General features: G+C 38.8%; 1 protein-coding gene and 1 long non-coding RNA gene across 2 annotated transcripts in view; both read left to right on the forward strand.

Annotated features, from left to right (window-relative positions):
- The window catches only part of LOC107677503 (guanine nucleotide-binding protein G(i) subunit alpha-2-like), a 78,331-nt gene that overhangs the window by 15,126 nt on the left and 46,163 nt on the right, over positions 1-17,042 (forward strand). The gene's annotated exons all lie outside the window — the stretch shown is intronic.
- Positions 1,909-15,118, forward strand: LOC107677504 (uncharacterized). The gene is made up of 3 exons (XR_001632851.1): positions 1,909-1,920; positions 9,786-9,794; positions 15,051-15,118. It is a non-coding gene; the product is annotated as an uncharacterized LOC107677504 (long non-coding RNA).

The raw sequence follows: 17,042 nt of genomic DNA on the forward strand, positions 1-17,042 counted from the left end.
CACACCCATCCTGTTGAACGTTTCGCACTCATTCAGGGGCAAATTGTCAAGAGCTTCCTTTTAAGTGGCCTACTTTTAAGTAAAAAAAAAAGCCACTATGGAGAATCCACCTCAAAAAATATCACTACAGATTAGGCTTGCCGTGATAGACGGTGCTGACGGTGATACCGGTGTTAAGCCGCAACACCGGTTAAGATGCTTGCCCACTGCGTCACCGACCCCCACCATCGTTTTGATTTTTTATAGAAATAAAAATCATTTAGTTCAGTAAAAGAACAGATGTATTTGTTTTGTTAATAAAAGTTCTATGTTTTATATTTATATAAATTTCCTCAACGTCACAACCCTACTACAGATCATAGCGTTGTACCTTGCCATTTAATTAGATCCAGATGTCAGTTGAAGAGTGCACTACTGCTGTATACGATAATTCATTTTGTTTCTGAGTGTGTTTACACTTGTAGGTTTGGTTGTATTGGTAAACTATAGCTACACTTAGTCCTGGTTCTTTTAGTATCATTTTTAAAACCGAATCTAAAGATACTAAACTAAAGGCACAAGGATACAGTCACAACCTGATTGCACAGTTTTGATGTGGTTCTGACACCTGCATCAAACTGTAATAGGCAACATATCTCCTATGATGAGAAGAAAGGGTATGAACATTTTGTCCTTTTTGGGGTCTCATCTTGTGACATCACATCCTGTTCATTTGAAAGTAGATCAAGATCCATCTTTTTCACTTGTTTAGTGAACACCAAAGTTTGGATGGCAGTGTTCACACTTACTCAAATGATTCCTAGTAGGGATGGGCGATATGGGCTTTAAAATATATCACGATAATTTCTGATATTTATTGCGATAACGATATCAATGACGATAATTTAGGGAATCCTGTTTCTTTAGAGCAGTGGTCACCAACCTTTTTAGGCCCAAGATCCCTGACCTCAGCCTTTATGAAAGATAAGATCTACCTATTGAAGAATTGATAGAAAAAGACATCCCAGATTGTACTTCAAATTTGAGGCCTTTTACTTAGTATTTTAATTAGCGATGCGCCGATCATAGCTAATTCAGATTTTATTTTCTTTCTTTCTTTATTTTTTTTAACTAGCAAATTGGATTCTGATACTGATTTTTAAGCTCACTCTCTGACAGCAGGTGATGCCTATGAACAGGGTTGCCAGGTTTTCGCAATAAATCTAGTCCAATCGCGTTTCGAGGAGGGTTCCCCTGTAAAAAACGCATTCCGGGGGTAAAATACACGTTTTTCGGTGGGGATCTTCAAGTAAAATTCACATTCCAGGGACTAAATATCACGTTATTGGGGTCGCTCACAGAAATATGTCAACAACTAGACTTTATCGTTATTATTGCGGGAAGACAAATTCTTATCGTGTGGAGAATTTTTACCAGTATATCGCAAACGATAAGATATCGCCCATCCCTAATTCCTAGTGTTTGTTTTAATTTAACCAAACCTGCCAAGTGTAAACGCATCCAAATCAGTGGTTTATTAGTATTTCAGTCCTTACGTGAATTTCTTAGATTTTAATGAAAGCATAAATGTTATCAGGAAGTTGGTTTTCTTGTTGATGTTCTAAACAGCTCAAAGTTGAGATCACTTCTCCCTTCTGTCAGTTTTCAAGCACATCACATGTCCATTAGTGCAGGGAGCACATCCGCTCAGATGTCAGGACTAAAGGCTCATTCTCCATCTTAAAATCAGCCTTTACCCAATTTCATTTCAGCATTGCACAGAAAGTGGTAAGCTGTGCAACAGACCAGAAGTCAAAAATCATATTTAGACTGTGTCATATTGTTCAGATCATCCTGTCTGTGTTTTACAGTTTAATGTTTATGTAAGAAAGCTAGATATTGGCAGCTACTTCACAATTTAATGAAACTTTTAATGCAAATGTTATGGTTTACCATGCAGTTGTGCTTGAAAGTTGGCCAAATGCCGGAGAGAGACTGTCCACGTCCGCAAATGAGAGTGAAATGCAGTATCAGTTTCAATCTCTCTCGTGTGGCTTGCTTCACTTTTGGTCCAGTACTCCATCTCATGGAACTGTGTTAAAAAAAAAAGCCTTTTTTGAGTTTGAGCATATTTAGATGACCTGCTGTTGTTACATTGGAGGCAGTGTTGCTTGGTCAAATATTGATCTGTATGCTATGGTACAGGTTTGCAAGCAGACAAGAAGAGGAAGTGCTTGTACGTTTATTACCAGACTGTCATGTGCAGTCTTTTTTGCATGTGCAAAACTTTTCACTTCCATCATGCTTTTCGTATCTCAACACACACACACTAAATCAAAGCGTGTGAGCGTGTTAATGACAGTATGCCAAGATCAGGGTCGTTTCTGACACATCTGTAATTATATCTTTGATTATCACCCTTGGCTTTGTGACGGAGCTCCGCTGGCGTAGCGCTCGCGTAGATCCGTTCTGCAGGATTAGATGAGCTTCAGGACGCCGTTCATAAATGCTGGCAGTCCAGTGTCTCTACAGCTGATAAGTTTTTTATTTTTCAATTTTAGTTTGAAACATTCTAGTACATCAAGTTTTGAACTAAATGAAAATGAAAATGGTTTGCTTGGTCACTAGCTGAAATAAAAATAAGTTTGTGGTTATTATTTTGTTATATTTCAGTTCATGTTGTGTCAATTAAACTTTTTTTTTTTAAAGTTTTATATAAAAAGTTTTGTAAAGGCAAGTATCACTCATATTTTCCGTAGTAAATGTATAAATCTAGTTGCCATTGTTGCTTGCATAATTCACTTTAAATATATAGTAGAATTTAAAATTCATGCTTGATAATGATAATACAGCTGTCACGATTCAGATCTGTGTGTGTGGAACGAACATTGAAGGTCTCGTTCTTTAACAGGGATGATTGAAAGACTTATTGAATCATTTAACCCTTTAGGTGCCAGGGATTTTTGGAAAAAATGCTGGATTTTGACATCAAAATTTCAAAAGCTTGTGGCTTGAAAGGCCTTAAAGGGGACCTATTATGCTCTTTTACAAAGTCTTGAATTTGTTTTGGGGGTGTACTAGAACATGCTCTCATGCTTGGTGGTTTGAAAAACGCATTATTTTTCACATAATTTACATTATTAAAATACCTTTCTCCACAGGCTGGCACAAACGGCTCGATTAGTTCCGGCTTTGATGAAGGTCCACCTTCCGAAAAACAAAATGTGTTGTGATTGGTTAGCTGTCCCAGTGCATTGTGATTGGCGAACAGCTTAGACAGTGTTTCATTACTGCCACGCCCCCTGCTCCGTCTTTCAACAAAAACGTTTGGGCGAATCCGGCAGGCACTTTACTCACTCGTGTTGTGGAAGCTGTCCTCAGTAAAATGCGCAGCACACAATAGCAAATTGGGGTTATAATGCTCAGGAACAGAGTTAAAAAATAAATTGCAACCATTGTTTCCTGACATCATCCGCTTTCGGAAGCCCAAACAAAGACGCTTGGGCACGGAGGTGAAAAAAAAACAGCGTTTCAGGGCACCGGACGAGAAGCGTCACGCCACGTCTTTAAAATTCAAATACTTTATTTTCTGTGAGTGTAGGCACACCGGCGGCGCCGTTCGGCGTCTGTCCGCGGCGCCCAGCTACGTCGTGTTGTACTTGTAAGAATTGTTCTAGACATGCCGAAAATTTGAAGCTACAGAACAGCAGCTCTTCTTCTTGGTTTTCTCTGATGCACTAACTCTGCAGCAGCACTTCTTCTTCGTCGTCTCGTCTGATGCACTCACTCAACCAAGCGTTCTAACCACAACCTCGCCCCTCCCCACCCCCCAACTTTTTTTTTTTTGTCTTTTTATCCTCATTCCAAATGATCAGAAAAGAGGAAACCAACAATAAAACAGGAGAAAGTACTAAATTACCAACAGGCTCATCAAAGCGTTTTATCCAGTCCTGATACACTTCTTCATTTCTCAAATAAACCCAACCACCATTGTCATCGCTATTTCCAGCCCTATTTAGATCCAGATCACCCCTGCTGCCTCTACCACGTCTCCCAGCTCTCCCACGCACAGCACGGCCACGTGTACCGCGGCCACTCCCACCTCTTTGGGGCAGCTAGTGCTACTTCCAGCCCTATTTCTCCTACCCCTGCTGCCTCTACCTCTAGCAACAGCTCTCCTATGGACACTACGGCCACGTTCTCCACTGCCACCCCCATCCCCGTTGGGCAAAGGGTCGAAATGATCACTTGTTTGTGCTTTGTGAACACTCTCGCCTTGCACGGTGGCACCATTGCGCTGCAAAAATGTACCGGAAGAAGCGCAATTATTAGACGGCCGATCGTCATTTCCAAAAGGCAAATATTCCCCTTCAGAGTCAGAATCGGCGAATAACATTTGCAACACATCCTCACGGTACAACTTTCTATTATCCATTTGGCGATTTTCTCTCACAAATCTCACAATTTACTCGCACGCTATGAACTGAACTGCTTCCGCATCAATGACACGATAGCTCACTTGCTCTGCTATTTCCTCGAACACTTTGAAAAGGAACGTGACGTAATTTTGGTCTAGAATCGAAGTACTACATGTCTGCCATCTAGTGGTAGGGGATACAAATGAGATATTACACCATATTTGGAACTACAGTCTATTTTATTAAGTATGACGTCTTGTCGCAATTTTGCGACTTCGGCGCTTAGAGGGTTAAAAGAGCTTTCAAATGAGTTTGAATACTGCTGTAACAACCACTGTGGTGCCCAAGCAGGTTTAATTAAGCATTTAGTGTGTAATGAAGTGTACACCACCGATCCGCTGTGTTCGGGTGGGAGAGCTTGTGTGTATGTATTTCAGAATGCTGGAATAAAGTTAGCTTTCTCCACAATTAACCTGTCTTCTATATCATACCTGTTCTTACCTCACATTACATACTCTTTTAACCCAGGGCAGGAGGAAACTGGCAATCATTTTACTAGGGGAAGCACCGTTTGAAGTGCTGACTTGCAGTCACGCCTCAGGCCTCTTCACCAGCTCTCTGAGACTGTTGAGAGCCACTTGACGTTTTTTCCAATACGGGCAATCCAAAATGTTTAACACAGAAGTTGCAGCAGAGACCTTATTTGTTTCAGAGTTACACCACTTCCTGCTTTCAACTTCCTGCTTTAATCCAAGATGTACGGCAGGAGAAACAGCAGTCTGACTCACACTGTGACAAGCTCTGACAGTCCGTTCTCAAGATAACGCATTGGTTTGTAGATGGCAGATGATGTGCGTATACGGTGCCACAGATGCCTGAAGCTGTGCCCTTTTATCTCGGACAACTGCGGCTGTCATCAGCCTGCCGCTGAGAGGATGATTAGAAGATGGATTAAGTAAAACCTTCATCTCAATGAAGAGAAAATCCCTCAATGTTTGATTAGACAGGAACGCATGAGGAAGGATGATAAAGACTGCACTTCCTAAGTGCTTAGTGACTCAGGCAGGGGAATGAATTGCACAAATGAGAACGTTTGAGATGACATGATGGTGGGATTTCAGTGTTTTTTTGTTTTTTTTTTGACTGCTGCTTATACCTGGATGGTCTTGGCTCAAAAGGGTTTATTTAAATTAGAGCATTTTGTGCAGACCTTTGATTTCAGAGATTGGTTCAAGGCAATTGGTTTTATTTATTCGTGTCAATATATCAGTTGATATTTAGTTGTGCATGCTCATTTCCTGTTTTTGCCTTGGATTAGCTTTGCTGTCATCTAACGTTCACTTAATCTTTAAAAACAAACGTAGCCTAATTTATAGGGGTGGGGGAAAAATTTGATTCTTAGATGCATCTCGATGTGGACGATTCTGAATCGATTTACAGATGTCAAAAATCGATTTTCTATTTCTTAATGTTAATTGATAACGTGATGTTGACGGAATGCAAAAGGCAGAACTCTAACCCCTTATTTACACTGCACGCATCCGCAGCACGTTATGGCTCCGACAAGGTTTTGTTCCAGCCTCCAAGCATTGCCAACTCACACCAGAAAGCGTTAGGGCCCTTTCACACGGAACGCGGCAAGCGGTGGAATCGCCGCGCGGTTGCTGCTTTCTCTCGTAGTGAAAGAATTTTGTGCAGTTGAAGGCGGTGCTTCAGAAACGTGCTGTGGTGCGGCTGGTGTAAACACGAGCATTGACTAGAGTGGCCGTGATCAGCTCCGGTGGCCACGTCGGAGCCGTAATGCGTCGCAGACGCGTGCAGTGTAAATAAGGGGTAACAGATGCATGATGGTGGCACGTGAAATCAGACCAGCACCTTCTGCGTTAAAAGCTAACGTATGGAAGCACTTTGGCTTCTAAGAAGTTGAAGGGGGAAAGACCCTGAACAAGAGCCACACTATGCAAGTTGTGTCAAGCCAAACTAAAATATTTTGGAAACACAGATATGAGAAACCATATTACAGAATATGCTGTAAGTCTGTATTAATTTGAAAAATCTGTATTAAAGCTAAAGATGCATCGATAATAGTTTTATCATCGCATCGCAGCCCTCTGAATCGTAATCGAATTGTGAGGTGCCTAGAGATTCCCACCCCTGCTAATTGAATAGTTCTTAGTCAGTTAATTCTATTGTATGTTTTTATATGTAATCATTCAATAGCACTTTTGGTAACACTTTAGTATAGGGACCAATTCTCACTATTAACTAGGGATGGGCGATATCTTATCGTTTGCGATATACCGGTAAAAATTCTCCACACGATAAGAATTCGTCTTCCCGCGATAATAACGATAAAGTCTAGTGGTTGACATATTTCTGTGTGCGACTGTGTGGAGTGACGTGAAGGAAGGCGGACGTGAAAGTGAGCAGCTCCTACAATCTGGAACAGGTTTGGATAGGGCTGTACAGTGCGACAAAAACCGGTCTGAGCCTCGAGTAAATGTACTACAGTAGCACATGTGCGACACAGATTTACATGTGTATGAGTCGTTTACAAACCTGTTGTCCAACAAAGATATTTTAATTTATTGACATGCTTTTTCTCCATATTAACTTCATAACATAGTTGAGTGTTTGAAATAACTTATTTTTGTGATCAGACGTGGTTTCGTATCACAGAATAAGGCAGAAATCATACTATTTTATGGTATTATATACAGTGATAAATGCTATGTCGGTTAGCATTGCATTATAAATATACTATAAAAATACCCAAGATTGCTTGAAGAACACAGATACCAGATATTTTGTGCAATCGCATGTTTATTGTCTTCAGGTTTCCGGAGTTAAAATTTCTTTATCTGAGTTTTATTCAGCTACAGCGATCACTGGATACTTCTTCCTGGAGCATTACTTATATTATGCATATGTGGAGTTTCTGCGCAAGGGCGCCCTCCGGCTTCCAGTATGAATTAAACAGTCATTACATTACGTGTGTACTCCGTAATGCTCACAACACCCTATTTTTGGTAAAAATAGGAAAGATAATACTTTTCTCTAAAGCAGTGGTCGCCAACTCGTCGATCGCGACTGGTAGATCTTTATCACAGTCCCAGTAGATCCCAAAAAAAAACAGTAAAATAAGTACAAAAATGCATTACATTTATGGGGTTATATTAATGTATCACTGAAGGGTACTGTCTTGAGAAAAGTTTCGATGGCAATGGCATTTTCTTCTTCGTATAAAGCGCAACTCTGCTTTGTTTACAGCGGTAAACAAGGAAACGCTATATTTGATATAATCTCAAAATTGCTATCAGATTTTCATACAATATTTTATTAATTTTTTTAGACAAAATAGTATAGAATTTTAATATTAGTGCTTTCCAAGTTAATTTGTTTTGAGGCCAATAATATCATTTTAAAAAGAGACCTATAGGGGGCTCTGGTCCGGCCTAAGCAAAAGAACCAAGTGTTAAAACTTATGGTGTGCGTTTGGCCTAACTGAACCTTGAAGTCCTTTATGCATGATTTAAAAAGGGAGGAGAAAGTGTGTCGTAAAAGAGAAAATAGGAGGGATTTCAGCCATTCGGGAGAGTGTGTTTGGGGTTGGAAAGGGTGCAGCTGGGGCTGGCCCGCACCGCAGTACTGAGGGCTTTGTGATTTGTAATTATGTCGTGCTCCGCAGGCCTGTAGTTTTGTGCCCTGCCACAGAAAGACTCTTTGTGGGGCAGAATAACGTGAGCAGACTGTGAAAACCCTCAGAGAGAGAGAGAGAGAAGTATGGCTGCAGCCCTCAAAGATCCACCCACATAATGAGAGAGAAAGTAAGTGAAAGGTAACTCAGCCCAGAGCCTACCCCTCAAGTTGTCTGAGTCTTTACGATCATCTCAACTCCACTGTGACTCCTCAAACTTAACATTTGGATGTTTATGCTCTTCAATTCTAGTGAATGTGATCTGATGGTCTGCCACACGTGACGTTATTATTATTATTATACATTGTTCGTGAAGGTTTTCTTAAGAATAGTGCGGCACAGTGCTGCTGTACCTTTGAACAGTCTGTGTCAGAGCTGTTCCTCCACTGCTGGGCTAATCATTAGCTTGGGGCAGCTGTGTGTCACACCACTCCAGTAGCAGGAGATGGGACACGGAGATCAATAATGGCAGGATACACAGCTACCTGATTGTGAGAGCTCTAGGGCAGTGAGAAGTGCATGAGAGAGAGAAGAAAGTGGTGAGACGGGAAAAAGATAGGATATAAAAACGTATATACTTATGTGGGTTTTCTAAACGCTGTGATTCAGTGTTTTGCAACAGGTGACAAATAATGTGTCACGTTCTCTGATGTAAGTGAACCACAATTATACGGCTGTGTACTTTACAGTAAGTGAAACTCATCATGGAAAATAACAGTTCTGTTGTATTCTGCTTGAGCAATAAAGTCATACAGGTTAGAATTGACATGAGGGTGAATAAATGAGGAGAGCTTTCCATTTTTGGGTGAACTGTGCCTTTAATGAAATCCACCACAAAAAAACAGTGCTTATTTCTTCACAATCTTGCATCCATTGAATCCCAAGCCTCGAGTGCAAAGGTTCTTTAAACAAGAAAGAAATGCAGGAAACAGGGAGCAAGGGCAAGAAAACCATGTGATTACACAAAGCACGTAAGAGTTGAGCTGTGTAAGTTCCAGAGGGAAAGCTTGTCGAGGCTGGCTGGAATAAAAGACCTATTTTATAGTCGACACGAGCGCTTTAAACCTGAGCTATTCAAGGTTAAAGTGCCATGATTCCAACTGCATGCACATGAGACGCTACTGTAATAGAGTGCAAGAGTTGGCTTCTGGAAATAAACATCCCACTGTTTTTCTCCAAAGAGTAGCCTAATTGATTTTTAACGATAACTTTGTTTTTGTTACTCAGTGGTACATGCTTTTTTAAGCCATTCTTTTGCATTATTTCAATTTATTTCGACATTTAATAGCAGAATTCTTGGCAGAAAAACTACATTACCCATGATTCTGCAGAGAAATCTTTACTAATCACAGAATTATGACAAGCAAATCCCACTAAGTATCTCTTTAGTGCTCTTAAATTACTTAAAAAATAAATAAAAAATATGTAGCAAAAAATGTAAATTATATTTTCTGTATATATAATTAACATCTGTAAATCAGTAGTTTTATATTTATCTGTCATTTTTAATTAATTTGCCTGCTTTGTGGGTGTTTAAAGCATTTTAGAAAGGTACAATGACTTTTTGTCCAATTTTTCAAATATTGTTATTCACTTCGTAGCTGATTGGTTTGGTTCATGTCTTATAAGACATTTTAAAGGGTTAGTTCATCCAAAAATGAAAATTAGCCCATAAATTACTCACCCTCAAGTCATCCTAGGTGTATATGACTTTCTTCTTTCAGACGAATCCAGTCGGAGTTATATTAAAAATTGTCTTTGATCTTTCAAGCTGTTTAATGCCACTCAGCTGGTGTTGCATGCATCAGTCCAAAAGCACTTAATTAAAATGCGCCCATCCATAAAAAAAAACGGGGTGAACAAAGGCCTTCTGTAGCGAATCGATGCGTTTTTGTAAGAAAAATATCTATATTCAAAACGTAATAATCACTTTAATGTAGCTTGCGCCAACAGTTGTACACGAAAGCAGCTCTGGGAGCATGACATATGAGGTCAGTGCTGCGCATGCACCGGTGAGTCTCGTGAAAACCAACGTTTGCTAACCCTTTAAAATCCCAATGGGAAAACCCATCTAAGGTTGCTGTAAAAATGGACGGGCAATGTTGCAGTCTATAGGGTGTTTTGAATAGGAAGTTTTAGATGGTTGCTTACTACTTTTTTTCCTTGTAAACATTTATCACGGTTGTTCCTGTGTTTGGTTGCTACCCTTGTACAACTTGAATGACTCTGAGGTTAGTGATGTTCTTTTGCCCTTTAAGCTCCTTTTAGTCTTTCCCTTTGAAGCCTGGAATTTCAGTCTGCCACACACACACACACAGACTTACACCTCAACCCCACAGAACTCACTCCTAAAATGAGTTTTCCTTGCCCTAGCTTTTGTAACCATGGATACGGCTCCAGGAAAGCCGCCTTGAAGGGCCTGTCTGTGCAGAACTTCCATTAAATGAAATTAATTAGCAGCTGAAAACTTAAACAAGATTGCTTATGCTAATAAAACGTGCCTCTGATTCAGAAAGCAAGGCTTAGGTTTTTTTTCTTTTTAACATCAGCCGGCAAAGTCATTATCTTCTGTAATTTATACCGTGAATTCTTCAGGATGGTAATGGGAAGCTGTGTAGCAGCTGAATTCTGCTTTGGTCGTTTTCTCTGTCCCTTGGGTCACAGAGATAGTGGCATGACAACATTTCCTGGCAGTTTTTGCTCATTTTGATGTAGTTTTTGTGATATTACACACACAATTCCTCAGCATTGAAGTGAAGGAATTAATTATCAATTGATTAATTTTTGAAATGCCAAACAATCGTAAAACTTGTTTGTATGCAAGATATTCACTTTCTTAAAAGTCCTGTTGCAAGAAATTCTCTGACAAAGCAATAAATGTGTATTTGCCTGTAGCGTTTTTCGCATTCTTGGAGCGAAGAGCTGAGGAGAATGTTTAATTTTCAGCATTGCCTTGTTTATACAAGTTATAGAAAACCGGGCGCCTTGCCTTAAACTCCTTGAAACAATGGAAAGTCAAATGTCTGTCTACTACACTCTTCGTCCTTCAGTCAGGTGTTCTCAGGTTGCTCGATTTTTTTGCTTGAGGTTGAATAAAGGTGGCCGCCTGAGGCAGTTGCTTCTCTGAAGTGAGTTTGCCAAAACTGACTGACAGATGTGGTCCGATTGTATTGTGTATAAGAAGAGAAATCAGCCATGATGACCCATGCTCAAGTTTAGTGTTGAGTCAGGGGTAGGGTTGCAAAAAGGTGGAACATTTCCAGTGAATTTCGGAAATATTCCAGAAATTTTGGAAACTTTCCAGGATTTTTTGGAATATTCCAGGGATTTTTGGAAAGTTTCCGGAAATTTACCGGAAATTTTCCACCCTTTTGCAACCCTAGTTAGGGGTGCTTTAAATTTGTGTTGCAATGAGGTACAATACAGTGCAGAGGTGACCGTCTTTAGTGTTATCTGTGTTATAGTGCTGTGGAAACATTAATGTAGGGGTGGATATTTTGTGCTACGCTAACTGGCGTCCAGAACAGGAAGGGTTGGGGCGGAACCCTCACGCAAGCTTCCTGTTAGGCAGGAAGTATGTTTGGATAGTGACACGGTTTCACCCTAGCAGTGATCCAATGCAAATAGCTCTCCACAAGCATCAGCTATGATGAATGAATAACAGACACCAAACCACATGCGCAGTATTTTCCCCTCTCTGTTGGGAAGACAATTCCTTTTAGTTTATACACCAAGGAGATTTGTCTTCTACCTTTCAAACACGTTGTAATTTCAACCCTCTACGGACACCTTGGCAATTGAATCGCCATTGGCATCAGGTTGTGTGCGTTTACTCGAACTGATTCGCTGAAATCAAAACAGGGACGATAATAGGTGAGCGCCAGCCAATGAGATTGTCGTTTGCGCATTAGTTCCGCCTACTACCGGAAAACCCGGCAGGTCTTAAAAGCTGAAGAATTCCAAAGGAACTCCGTTATTTTTACAGGAAAATACAACAAAGTATATCGTTTACATGTAGCGCATCAATTCTGCATTTTATAAAGACTCTCGCTCGCTCTTTGCGCGTGTGAGAGAAAGCGACGGCGAGTCGTGCGCCTTCACACTAGAGTTTACGTTACGCCAAATACACAAACACAGGTGTGCTGTGCATCCATTCAAATGAACTGAAAAATATCACAAATCGCTTGACGGAGAGTGAAACTCTGAAGCGCTCACTCAGAGTGTTCTGTGAGTGAAAATATATCTGTGCTAATCATATACTCAGCCTCCAACTCACACACTGGAGAGTAAAATCTGAGAATTGATTAGCCATTAGCTAATATTACACATCATTTAGTCGCCAGAGTGAAGATTTAGTCACATATGCGAGTGATTTACTCGCAATGTAGAGGGTTGAATTTATTATATAATAAGACTCTGCAGCAAACTTTTAACACCGAACCAACACTGTGCCTGATGGGAAAACAACCAGAATCTACCAGGAGGTATATTACAAAATTGTGACACCATCCTTCATCCTGAAAAGCGGTAATTGAAATGTGTAAGGCTGGAGTTTTGACTCTGTATAAATCAGTGTTGCACTTGTTGACAGGAAGTGCTTCAGTTTGGCAATGATATCATATTTGGACAGAATGGAGAAGGATGGTCACCAAAAGAGCATGGCATTGAACTGGTAACTTAAATAGAAAGTCGGTTAAAAAATGAACCATCAAGGCATATTTCCTCCCACATATTTATATTTGGTTTTGTTTAGCTTGTTTTTAATTCTCTATGCTCATCGAAGCACTTCTGCAGAAACATTTATGGCTGACGTGCTGTGACACGATTTTACACTTCATTAGGCTTGGGCCAAAGTGACCTCTCACAGATGTAATTAAAGATGTAAAAGTCGCTGTTGTTTTTGTTTTGCGCATCTTCTCTTGCACTCCATGTGATTTATTTACTACAGGGAATTCTGGAAATTGCCTTCCCTTCATTGAGCTTGCTAGCTTGTTTCGTACAAATAAATGTGTTGAGAAGGGCTGTGGAGACAGAGTGGGTGGCATTTAAAAGCACTTTGCTGGTCACAGTGTGTGACTCTCTAAAGGTTATCGACGTCTGTAGCTGACCCTCATGAGGTGAGAAGACAATGCAAAGGAGTCTTTTGTCATTGATGCCAATTTCCTGTTTCTGAAGTTTGTAAGTATGATAATTTGCATATTTCAGTCTTCCCTTTCTTCTCTTCCTTAAATTTGAAATACTTCTTCCTCTTTAAATATTTTTCAGTTGCAGCAGCACAAGGTTTGTCGTCTTGTCTCTTGAAAGGGACAATTCACACAAAAATGAAAATTCTGTCATTTACTCACTCTTGTGTTCGAAAAAGATATATTGTAAAAAAAATGTTTGTCCATGCAATGAAAGTCAGTGCAGTGTTATTTTAGTTTTATGTATATACTACTATTGTATTTATCATATTTTGAACTGCCTTTTAATTTTCAGTTTTCATTTTTATTTTAAGTTTTAGTAATTTAGTGGTGTGCTTTTTTACGTTCATGTTTTTTTTATAAAAATAAAAGCTAAAAATAAATATTTTACTTTCTCGAATTTTAGTATTTCAGCTTATTTCAAACTCATTTCAGTTAGTTGTCAAGGCAGAATTTCTCTTTTTCCTCTAATATTTATATCAGCTTTATTTCAGTTAACCAAAATTATTTTTTAAAAGTTTTACATTACATTAACAACACCGCTCCAATGTTGTTTTGGTCCCTGTTGACTTTAATTGTATGGACAAAAAGAGATCATTCTTCAACATATCATCTTTTGAGTTCATTTTTGAGTCCACATTTTTTGCATTGATGACGCCTTGTCTGTTCTTTGACTCAAAACCTCAACTTCCCTTCAGCTCCATTCAGCAGAGTGGCACGTTGAATCTCACAGATTGGCACTTTGAAACACACCCCATCCTCTTCCTATGTGAACATTCACCAACCCATGTCAAAGTTTTTTAATGCAAAGTCACTTAAGTTTGTTTGTTGCTCAACAAGCTCAGTGTCCTCCATCACACTACTATCATGTCAGAGATTTACCTTACTAGCGGTAAATGACCGTATCCATCCCTCTGTTTGTTGTGCCCTCAGACTAAAGCACGTAGTTGTGTTTTCACAACTAAAAAGGACAGCGATAGCAATCATTCGCTGCAGTAACTGCCAAAGACTGTGAGACCCTGAGAACTTATCTGTAATCTTGACTCATTCTGCATATTATATTTCACATGCAGGGCATCTTCTCAAGAAAATGGGATGTCACAACTAAGACTCCATTGCTTACCATGTTTTAAACAAAGTCTTTGCTACATCAAGTTTTTATGCCACTTTTATCATGCCACTTGGCCACAGTCAGACAAGCGTTTCACTAAAGTCATCATAGAAGTTTATGCTTTGGTAAAATTGCATTAAACTTAATTTTCACTGTTGACATAGATGTTAAAATGCACTGTAATTGTTTTTGTATGCATATGAAGTCGGGCCCAGCTAGCTAGGCCTAGCTGCAGTGTTTGTTTCCATGAGACTGCTGTGACGTTTGTTTTAAAAGCAAACATGCCTGTTTAGGCGGGTGAAAGAGAGAGGGAGAAAGGCAGAAAATTGAAGTGCGAAGCATGGAGTGCTGGGAATAAGGGAGTTCACGATAGTACAGCCATTCATGCAAGTGTTGACTGCGGCCAGCTGTTTGCACATTCAGCGAGGTGAAACTCTTTTGGACTTCCATCAGTGTTGTGTTTGGAGTTTTTGAACCTATGTGAGCTTTTTATTGCAAGCTGTTATTTTACTGTGCAAGAAACAAGACTAAACAATCCTTTCCAGACACATTCTTTGTATTATTAATAGCCCATGTGTGACGTAATGTACAGCTGTGCTTCTTTTTAACAGAATTTGGTTGTTTTTTGGAAATCTATCCTTTACTGGGATCGCTTACGCAAGATGGCGGCGCGGTCGGACGCAGCGGCTACTCCGGGTCCCAAAAACGGTGTTTTTATGTCTGTTAGTCTCGTTTCCTCGTCTTCTTATTTTATTTTATTATTATTATTATTATTTTTATTTATTTCTTTTTTTCTTTTTTTTCTTTTTTAATTTATGCATAGGTAAACATTTATATATATATATATAGTATATTCATAGTCGAAATCTGTCAGTAGGTTAGCTGTGTATAGGTACAGTGTTTATGTGAAGCATCCGTATAGACTGTATTTTTTTAACTTATGTATAGGTAAACATTTATATATATATATATAGTATATTCATAGTCGAAATCTGTCAGTAGGTTAGCTGTGTATAGGTACAGTGTTTATGTGAAGCATCCGTATAGACTGTATTTTTTTAACTTATGTATAGGTAAACATTTATATATATATATATAGTATATTTATAATCAAAATCAGTCAGTAGGTTAGTTGTGTATAGGTTTTTACTGTTTTACTTCACTGTTGTATGCCTGTATTTATGTAACACCGTGGTCCTGTGAGGCACGACATTTCGTTCCACTGTATGTCCCCACATGCAGCAGAATGACAATAAAGCTCAACTTGACTTGACTTGACTTATTTACTTTGTCTCCCTTATTTCTCAATGGTCCAAACTAGGGGTGGGCGATATGGCAAAAATATATCACGATTTTTTATTTTTTTTTTTAGAAATATCACGATTCACGATTTTGTCATGTTGGTTTTACTATTTTGTCTGAGCATTACAGCCAAACTAATTTCCCTATTATAAAGACAAAGCCTTTCAAGGTAACGAAAAAAAGAAAGAATGGCAGATATTTAGGCCAAAATGGGCAAATATTAAAAACTTTGTCATTATTTTATCTTTGTTATTAAAAAATAAGAACAAAGATACACATTACAACTACACATAATATACTAGGTGTATTTAGCAGGAGCATTCAAGAAATTGATTGAACAAATATAAAAATAAAACACTAGGCCTATATAGACTGATTCCTAAAGCAACTGTATTAAAGTTCTTCAGTCATGAGCAGTGAGTGTTTTTTCTCTTTGCGTTTTGTTGTTTTATTAACGTTAAAGGAATAGTTGGTTCACCCAAAAATAAAAATTCTGTCATCTGTCTGTCAATTCTGTCATAGTGTTTTATTTTTATACCACCATTTAATCAAAAGTTGTTTTAAACCTGAATGAGTTTCTTTCTTCTGCTGAACATAAATGCTATTTTGAAGAATGTGGGTAACCAAACAGTTGCTGGTCCACAGCGACTTCCATAGTATTTTTTTCCTGCTTTTCAGGTACAATAGGTGTATTTAGCAGGAGCATTCAAGAAATTGATTGAACAAATATAAAAATAAAACACTAGGCCTATATAGACTGATTCCTAAAGCAACTGTATTAAAGTTCTTCAGTCATGAGCAGTGAGTGTTTTTTCTCTTTGCGTTTTGTTGTTTTATTAACGTTAAAGGAATAGTTGGTTCACCCAAAAATAAAAATTCTGTCATCTGTCTGTCAATTCTGTCATAGTGTTTTATTTTTATACCACCATTTAATCAAAAGTTGTTTTAAACCTGAATGAGTTTCTTTCTTCTGCTGAACATAAATGCTATTTTGAAGAATGTGGGTAACCAAACAGTTGCTGGTCCACAGCGACTTCCATAGTATTTTTTTCCTGCTATCAAATTCAATGTGGACCAGTAACTGTTTGGTGACCCATATTCTTCAAAATATCTTCTTTTGTGTTCAGCACAAGAAAGAAATTAATACAGGTTTGGGACAACATGAGAGTGAGTAAAAAATGACAGAAAATAAATTTTAGGGTGAACTATCCCTTTAATGACAGTCGGCTGCATGTTTAATACTGTCCCTTTAAGAGCTGCACGCATCTAATATACAGGCACGTATCCGTTTTTCTCTCAACTGTTTACTTTCATTTTAGACATAACCAACTGAGTCTATATGTAAACATTTT

Source organism: Sinocyclocheilus anshuiensis, unplaced genomic scaffold, assembly GCF_001515605.1.
Source record: "Sinocyclocheilus anshuiensis isolate Anshui unplaced genomic scaffold, SAMN03320099.WGS_v1.1 scaffold660, whole genome shotgun sequence".
Taxonomy (NCBI): domain Eukaryota; kingdom Metazoa; phylum Chordata; class Actinopteri; order Cypriniformes; family Cyprinidae; genus Sinocyclocheilus; species Sinocyclocheilus anshuiensis.